General features: G+C 40.4%; 1 pseudogene across 1 annotated transcript; it reads right to left on the reverse strand.

Annotated features, from left to right (window-relative positions):
- Nucleotides 1-7,512: 7,512 nt before the first annotated feature.
- LOC308525978 (mediator of RNA polymerase II transcription subunit 10-like) lies at nucleotides 7,513-8,095 on the reverse strand (annotated as a pseudogene). The gene has a single exon. The product of its transcript is annotated as a mediator of RNA polymerase II transcription subunit 10-like (transcript).
- Between the last annotated feature and the right edge of the window lie 1,002 nt (nucleotides 8,096-9,097).

Raw genomic sequence — 9,097 nt, forward strand, 5'->3', positions numbered from 1 at the left:
CATGCCTGGGTTGTGGGCTCAATCCCCAGTGTGGGGGGTGCAGGAGACAGCCAATCAATGATTCTCTCTCATCATTGATGTTTCTATCTCTCCTTCTCCCTTCTTCTCTGAATGATTATTATATATATATAATCATTCTTTAAAAAAATAAAGAAAATTAAAATAGCAGGTTTGAGCTTTACAGCTTGTGCTGATAGAGATGGGGAGAAGAAATTGGATATGTAGAGAATACTCCTGGCATGTACCCAGAAGTTACCAATTTATTGTGCTTATTGTGTTGGGCAATGTTTGTAAGTTTTTATGATGGACATAATATCATCTCTAGATCTTTAAGTATTGTAGATAGGTACTGAATCACGCTGCGTGAAGATTCGCTTCCAAGAATAAGCAGGTTTCCGTAGCCATGTTTCATAAACACAGCCCTTACTGCATTTTGAAATCTTTGCTGCTTCTTGTGTCCAGCTTAGTAAACATTGGCTTGGCAGCTACTTGTGCAGCGGTGGAAACAGGAGATGCACGGTGGCTATGGTTAGACCCTACCCCCCGGGAGCTCAGAGCCGAGTAGGGGCGAGCTGAGTCAGCAAACAGCAATGCTGCTCTGTGACCTGGGCCATCACAGGAGCGTGAACAAAGCCTAGCAGCAAGATGGGGAGCGAAGAGTTATCTCAGGAGGAGGGGAAGGGAGATTGGGGAAGTCTGTATGGAGGAGGTGATTCATGGCTGCTTCTGAAAAAGTTACTTCTGCGATGTGACTTTGTCTTTTCCCTTCAATTCAGAATGTTACATTCATTTTTTAAAGTGAACAGCTTCTGTCCTAAGAACAGATTAGTAGCATCTGAGCTACTCAGAAGTAAATGTCAGTAGAACTTCCACTTTCAGGATGTTCTTTTAACACCTACGTTTCTCAAATATTTGTGAAATTCATTTTCTAGCTAAAGATAAAACTACTTCAAGTTATGTTTTGTGACTTATTTAAGCTAAGTGAGAATATTGCCACTTCCCTATAAATGAATTACTTTAATATATTTTAATTGTGAAAATAATCAAAACACATTACAGAAAACGTGGAAGACAGAGATGCCTTATAACCAAAGAATCTAACACAACTAATGTTATTGGGGTGATATAAAATCTTCTAGTCTCATTTTCAATATACATAAAAGTAAATATATATACAGGTTATGAACAATTTAAAGACTATTGATAAAACAAGTAATTGTATATTCACCACCCAAGGTGATAAATAATATATAGTATTTAGCTTTGAAACCTCCGGATGCCTTCTTAAAACCACATCCCCCCTCTCTGCCCCCGCCCCCGTCTCTACAAGTAGCCCTGGTAATAAATTTCAGTTAATTATTCCTTTTCTTTTAAAGATAGATTACTTTGGCCCTGGCTGGTATACTCAATGGTTAGAGCCCCACACTGAAGGGACATGGATTGGATTCCTGGTCAAGGGCATGTACCTGGATTGCAGGTTTGATCCCAGCCCCAATATAGACATGTGCGGGAAGCAACAAATCAGTCTCTCTCTCTCTCTCTCTCTTTCTCTTTCTCTCTCTCTCCCTCCCTTCCACTGTCTCTAAAAATCAATGCAAAAAATATTTTTGGATGAGGATTAATAAATAAATTAATTAAAATAGATTACTTTGTATATATCCCTAAAAATATATTGTTTAGTGTTATAATTTTATATAAGTAGAACTGCATTGAATATATTTTCCTATGACTTATTTTAAAATAATAATCCCTATTTAAAAAAATATTTAATTTATTTTTAGAGATAGAGGAAGAGGGAGAGAGGGAGAGAGAGAGAAACATCGATGTGAGAGCAAGACATCTAGACATCAATTAGCTGCCTCCCACATGCACCCAAATTCAGCAACCTTTCAGTGCATGGGATGAAGGCCAACCAATTGAGCCACACTGGCCTGGGCCTGTGATTTACCCCACCACCCCACCGCACCCCAGCATTATGGTTTGTTTGTTTGTGCCTTTTGGGAGAGGACCTGAATGGGAGCCCCCTGAAAATATCGGGTGCTGTCAGCTTTTGCTGCCCTCCCCGGCTCAGCATTATATTTTGGAGCTTTGTCTGTGTTTGCCAACAGCCATAGCAATTTTTATTGCTATGTAATGTTCCATTGTAAACAAGTATGTCACTCTTATTTGTTCATTCTACTGTGGATGGACTTCGGGAATCTTTCCAGTTTATTGCTATTACAAAAATGCAGCGATTCATGTTTTCCCCATCCTCTTTGTGCACACATGCCAGAGTTTCTCTCTAGCAGATGCCTAGGAATGGACTCTGGGTCTCTGAGCATGAGCATCTTCCACTGGACTGAGCAGCATTAACCGGTTTCCAGAGCACTTGAACCAATTTCCACTCCCATCAACTCTTGGCAAGAGTTCTGCTCTATATGACACATCTTTACCAACACGTTACCTGTTTTCATAATACTTCAAAACAAGGGCCAGAATGACATACTTCTCTATCCTCCTTTTTATATAAAGCTAAGTACAGAGCAGATGCACAGTAACAATTCTTTTGGTTGCGTGACTTTGGAGGATATCTATATTATAAAAAGCCAGTGGCCCTAACGCCAGAACGCCAGAACGACCAAACTACTGGTCACCATGAAACGCATGGAGCACCTCTCAGTCCCTCCCCTGCAGTCCACAAGCTCCAGTCGCAGCAAGGCTGGCGGCCGATAGGCCGGCGAGCTGGCAGGTGGGCGGGCTGTGCGATTTCACACACTGGGCCTCTAGTATTCTATAAAGTTAAAGACTATACTGTACTTAAACATACAATTATTATTTCCGCATATAGGAGAAAGCTTTGCTTTTTAAAAAAATTAATACATGCAGACATAAACCTATATTCAGACACATGCATGTACACAGAAGCACATAAATACATAATGCTTGTGTATTAACACAAAAAGTGGGAGCAAGGAAATAGTATTTCTTTAGATACAAAGAAATATTTTGAATTTTTTTTCCTTACACACATACAAACATATGCATGTAGTGGGGGGCACATGTGTGTGCATGTGTGTATGAGTGTGTGTACCTCCTTAGATATTTGCTTCTGAGAATAAAATGGCTTATATGGCAAGCTAGTTAACTTTTTTTAAAGCCAGTTAACTTTTTAAAGCCAATTTCCTTACCTGAAAATGGTCGTTTATGAGAACTAAATGAGACAATACATATTGAGAGGTTAAGCACAGTGTAGATGGTAAGGGCTTGGTAAGGGTAACTATTATTTCTTATTGTTACTTATCTTATTACCCATATAAAGAGAAAAATTGCTTTAAATAATTCTTTCAATAATAATAATAATAGATTATACCAAACTTGGGAGAGTCCTGAATTGGATAGCACACAGCTATGGCAAAGGTACAAATCTTTTCTTGTGTAGAGCTAGCTAACCAATGTGAAAACTGACCCTTGTCCTTATTAGGTAACTGGGTGAACCAACCTGGACACAAATTACATAAGCAAATTTCACATGCAAAGAATATTGTTGCAAAGCCCAGGGATCAGTATCAGTATACTCTGATGAATATTACACTCTATAAAATGTTTGGATAAGGATTAACATTGCTTGTTTGTTTCTTACAAGGACACTTCAATCATATGACCTATTTATTTCTCTTTGCTTTGGTTTTCATATCACCCTGTCCTTGAAAATCTGTACTATGTACTTCCTTATCACCCATTTCTACAACCAAATGCCTTTGGCTATCTGCACCCAGCTGTCTTTTTCCTGTGTTTTTCTGAGAGGTGGACAGCGTGGGTTACCATGGAGAAAAGCCACATGCTACCTCTCACAGGCTTAACTCACCTTCCCCTACAGGCCTTGAGGTAAGACATCTCCAAAATGTTTATGACCCAAATTCAGGTCAGCAACATGTTAGAGAAACCGGACAGCTGTATGGGACAATTCTGGCTCCAAATGATGCTAACCCTTTATGTGATTCCATTAAAAACAAAAATAAAAAAAAACTAAAGGGACACAGTTGAAAAGTTCAAAATGTTTGTTGTATTGTAGTGTGTGGCACACAGAACAATAGTAATGTAAACCAAGTAGTATTGCTTTATTTGTCCATTACTAGTAAGTACATAGCACTGTGTATTCCCAGAAGCCACTGAATCATGACAACTGCTGATCTTATCCCAACCAGTTGTACAAGCACTGGGAATCATACACCTGTTTATTTGTTAATGCAACTGAGGAAGCTCGATTATTTGGTTTCAATGACTCTAAAATATACACTCTCATTCTGTTTCAGATCGAACAATGTATTTCCTTTCATATATGGGTTTGTTGTGATAATCAATTTCCTTTATTTGCACTAATGACATTATATCAATTGGACCTCATCAGGACCTGAACAGAGAGTAGTATTTTCTATGATTTAGTAAGACATATGTGAACCAAATAATAGGAGATAAAACATGTGACAATTCAGGGGCTCATTATCCACATGAAATTCCTGGGAATCAAATGGTATGGAACATCTCAAGATATCTCCTCCAAAGCGAAAGATAAAGCTGCTCGTTATTCAATCTACTGCTAAAGAAGCACTAGGTAGATCTTTTCTGGATTTTAGAGGGAATATGTACCACATTTGACTGTCACTGAACACAGAGCTGGAAAGAGATCCACACAATTGCTCTCATGAGCCAGTGCCAGCCAGGTCCAACGTACCACTGCCTTATTAAATATTATTGAGGACCTGAGAGAACTTTATTTATGTGTGTTCTATCTATAAATATTTATAGCATTAGAAATTAGAATGAAAAAATTCTTAAAATTTTAATTTATTAGTTCCATTAAAAATAACAATGATGCCTGACCTGTGTGTCTCAGTGGTTGAGTGTCAACCTATGAACCAGGAGATCACAGTTCGATTCTGGTCAGGGCACACATGCTTGGGCTGTAGCTCGATCCCCAGTAGGGGCTGTGCAGGAGGCAGACAATCAATGATTCTCTCTCATGATTGATGTTTCTATCTCTCTCTCCCTCTCTCTTCCTCTCTGAAATCAATAAAAATATATTTTAAAAAGATAACAACAATGATAATCCCACTACTTGTTAGCATAAATAACATTTTTATAAAACATAACTATATTTTCCTGAATAAAAAACAATTAGAGAGAGGAGGAGCGTTTTACATTTTGGCAAATCTTTTAATGTCTGGATTCTCATTTCTCTTTCTAAATTCATTCTGTTGTAGTATGTTGTTTTTATTTAAGTATAGTATATGAAGAAAATCTGGCCCCACACAAATATGTTATTAGAAAAGAAAGGAGTGTACTAGTATATTTCTTTTATGTTTGTATTGATTCTTTTTTTTTTTTTTTTTTTTTTTACAGTGGCAGAGAACAGAAGGGTGTATTGATTCTTGAGAGAGATGAAGGCAGAGGGAAAGAGAAATAGAAACATTGATGAGAGAGAAACATCAACATTAATTGGCTGCCTCCTGCACACCCCCTACTGGGGATGGAGCCTGAAACCCAAGCATATGCCCTGACTAGGAATCTGACCGACGACCCCCTGGTACATGGGTTGGCACTCAACCACTGAGCCACACCAGCTGGACAAAAGTGTGTATTTTAATAGCCATTCCATATAATTATGAATATTTTCTTTGATACTACACTAAAATTCAAAACGTGGCAGTTTTTTAAAATACATTTTTATTGATTTCAGAGAGGAAGGGAGAGGGAGCGAGAGATAGAAACATCAGTGATGAGAGAATATCATTGATCGGCTACCTCCTGCACACCCCATACTGGGGATCGAGCCCACAATCTGGGCATGTGCCCTGGCTGGGAATCAAACCAAGACCTCCTGGTTCATAGTTCAATGCTCAACCACTGAGTCATGCCGGCCAGGCAAAAAGTGGAAGTTTCTTAAAGGTTAGTTATAATGTGGAATCTGAAACTATATAATGAGCTTTTTAACTCTCTTACAATTAAGTCCATTGTCCTATCTTCCATTTTGCATAGAACTTTTACCCAGCATGATTTTGTGATGTAAATCATTGGTCATTTGGAAATTATTCCTTCATCAAGTTATGCAGACCTTCCAAAGGTTGACATACTTCATTATATAATGTCAAAAATTATATTCACTAATATTATCACAAATCTCATTAGTAAAGAATCAAGTTCACAGTGGTGAATGCAAGTTTCCCAAAACTTGTATTTCATATCATTTTTTTCCATTGGCAATAAACATAAACATCATCAGTTGTTTTTCTTTAAGTGAGAGTTTCACTCCATGCATTTTTATTTTTTTGTAATATTTTTATTGATTTTTTTAGAGAGAGAGAAATATTGATGTGAGAGTGAAACATCAAGATACGCTGCTTCCTGCACTCCCCTTACCAGGGATCCAGACCTCTACCCGGGCATGTGCCCTTGATCAGAATCGAGCCTGGGATGCTCTATCCACTGAACCAAACCAGCTAGGGCAGGGCCATGCATTATTTTTTTAATTAAATCTTTATTGTTCAGATTATTACATTGGTTCCTCTTTTTTCCCCCCATAGCTCCCCTCCTCCCAGTTTCCACCCCTCCCTCCGCCCTCACTCCCCACCCACTGTCCTCATCCATAGGTGCACGATTTTTGTCCAGTCTCTTCCCGAATCACCCACACCCCTTTCCCCAACCCCCAAGAATAGTCCATTCCCTTTCTATGTCCCTGATTCTATTATAATCACCAGTTCATTCTGTTCATCAGATTATTTATTCACTTGATTCTTAGATTCACTTGTTGATAGATGCGTATTTGTTGTTCATAATTTGTATCTTTACCTTTTTCTTCCTCTTCCTCTTCTTAAAGGATACCTTTCAGCATTTCATATAATCCTGGTTTGATGGTGATGAACTCCTTTAGCTTTTCCTTATCTGTGAAGCTCTTTATCTGACCTTCAATTCTGAATGATAGCTTTGCTGGATAAAGTATTCTTGGTTGTAGGTTCTTGGTATTCATCACTTTGAATATTTCTTGCCACTCCCTTCTGGCCTGCAAAGTTTCTGTTGAGAAATCAGCTGATAGTCGTATGGGTATTCCCTAGTAGGTAACTGAGTTTCTTTCTCTTGCTGCTTTTAAGATTCTCTCTTTGTCTTTTGCCCTTGGCATTTTGATTATGATGTGTCTTGGTGTGGTCCTCTTTGGATTACTTTTGTTTGGGGTTCTCTGCACTTCCTGGACTTGTAAGTCTATTTCTTTCACCAGGTAGGGGAAGTTTTCTGTCATTATTTCTTCAAACAGGTTTTCAATATCTTGCTCTCTCTCATCTTCTGGCACCCCTATAATTCGGATGTTGGTACACTTGAAGCTGTCCCAGAGGCTCCTTACACTATCTTCGTATTTTCGGGTTCTCTTTTCATTTTGCTTTTCCGGTTGGGTGTTTTTTGCTTCTTCGCATTTCAAATCTTTTTTTTTTTAAACCCTTTACTTTACCTACTGTATTTAATATTTCCAAGATAATTCTGCCATACAGGATCAAATGCATTGCGCTCAAAAATGTGTGCTCACCAGCCCTCTGCAAAGAGGGGGCTGCTGGAAGCACAGCTCTACAAAGTCCTCTAGGCCTCCTGTCTCTGAGGCAGCTCAGTCACAAGCTGCCTGAAGGTTACGGTGATTCACACAGGACTAGATGTTCGAAGAGGAAGTTACAACGGGGGATGGTCCTCCCCTCGGATGCTTCGGTACTTAGCCCTATCTTCTGGAAAGACTTTAGAAAGCTCTGGAATCAACAGGCTTTAAAATTTCTTCATCATATCAATCTTCCCTTTAACTTGTTCATTTTTTGCCAGAGCTCTTTCCAGGCACTCTTTGGTGTAGAGTTGTGGGTTTTGACCTTGATCTATATATTCTAAACTTCTAAAGGTACAGTAATATCATGAAGTTGCTGTCTGCACTTATCAATATCCTGTAAGCCGGTCACGATAAGATTCAGTTTCTGGTTCAGCCCGGCCTGGCTGCTGGGCTGGAAGTCGCTGATGATGATGCCGAGCTGCCAGATATTCTCCAGGAACCTCTCCAGATGCTCCCCAGGTGGTCGAACTTCTCCGCCATGGCCCCAAGTCCACTGCAACGCCACTCGCTTCGTCCTGCTCCGCCACTCCCTGTTTCTCAGTTGGTAGAGCACGAGACTCTTAATCTCAGGGTCGTGGATTCATGCCCCACGTTGGGCACCAGATGCTGGGGTCCAACCCCAGCAGGTCTAGGGGTCCCCAAAGGTGTGGATGGAGTCCGCGAAGAAAGAATGACACAGAGACAGCACTCAGTTGACCAGCAGCCTAGCCAGGATCTCCAGCCAAGTTCTGTCTAGGGTCTCCAGCCAAGTTCTGTCGCATTTCAAATCTTTAACTTGATTCTTGCACTCTGCTGGTCTGCTGTTGGGAGTCTGCATAATATTCTTTATTTCAGTCAGTGTATGCTTAATTTCTAGTTGGTTCTTTATCACAACATCGAGGGTATCATTAGATTTCTTGAGGATCTCACTATATTTATCGGCGGTCTCACCAGTCTTTACAAGGGCCTTACTAAGTTTATCGGCGGCTTCTAGACAGTTCTTGAGAGACCTTAAAAGTGTGGTTTTGAACTCTATATCCTCCATTTCTGTCATTTGTGAACTGTTTCTTTGTCTCCGCATTTTTTATGCTTTCTTGGTGCATCCCCTTGTGGTCTTTGTGCGCAGTCTTGTTGTAGTTAAGCCTTGATTGTTGTAGGTAATACTGGGGGAGGGGCGGGGGGGGTTGACCTCCCGGCCAACTTGCTGTGAGAATCAGCTGTGTCTGCAGTGGGAGAACTTCTGTCCTCTGGGGAGGTGCTAATCTAGCCTTTTCCTGAGGCTATCCCGAAAATGCCTCTGTGCAGGGCTTGGGCGGGGCAGGTCCCAGGGGATCAACAAGGCAGGTGGAGCGAGCAGTTATGGCTGCTCTCAGTCCCGTCCCCAGAGGCTCTGCCTCTCAGTGTCCCAGCAACCGCTGCAAACCTCAGAGCGAAAGCTATCCTCGAGGTCCGACCAATGCCAGACAGTCCCGTTTCTCCCATTTGAGTCTGGGTCCCCAGAGA

Source organism: Myotis nattereri (genome assembly GCF_964212035.1).
Source record: "Myotis nattereri genome assembly, chromosome: 1".
Lineage (NCBI taxonomy): Eukaryota > Metazoa > Chordata > Mammalia > Chiroptera > Vespertilionidae > Myotis > Myotis nattereri.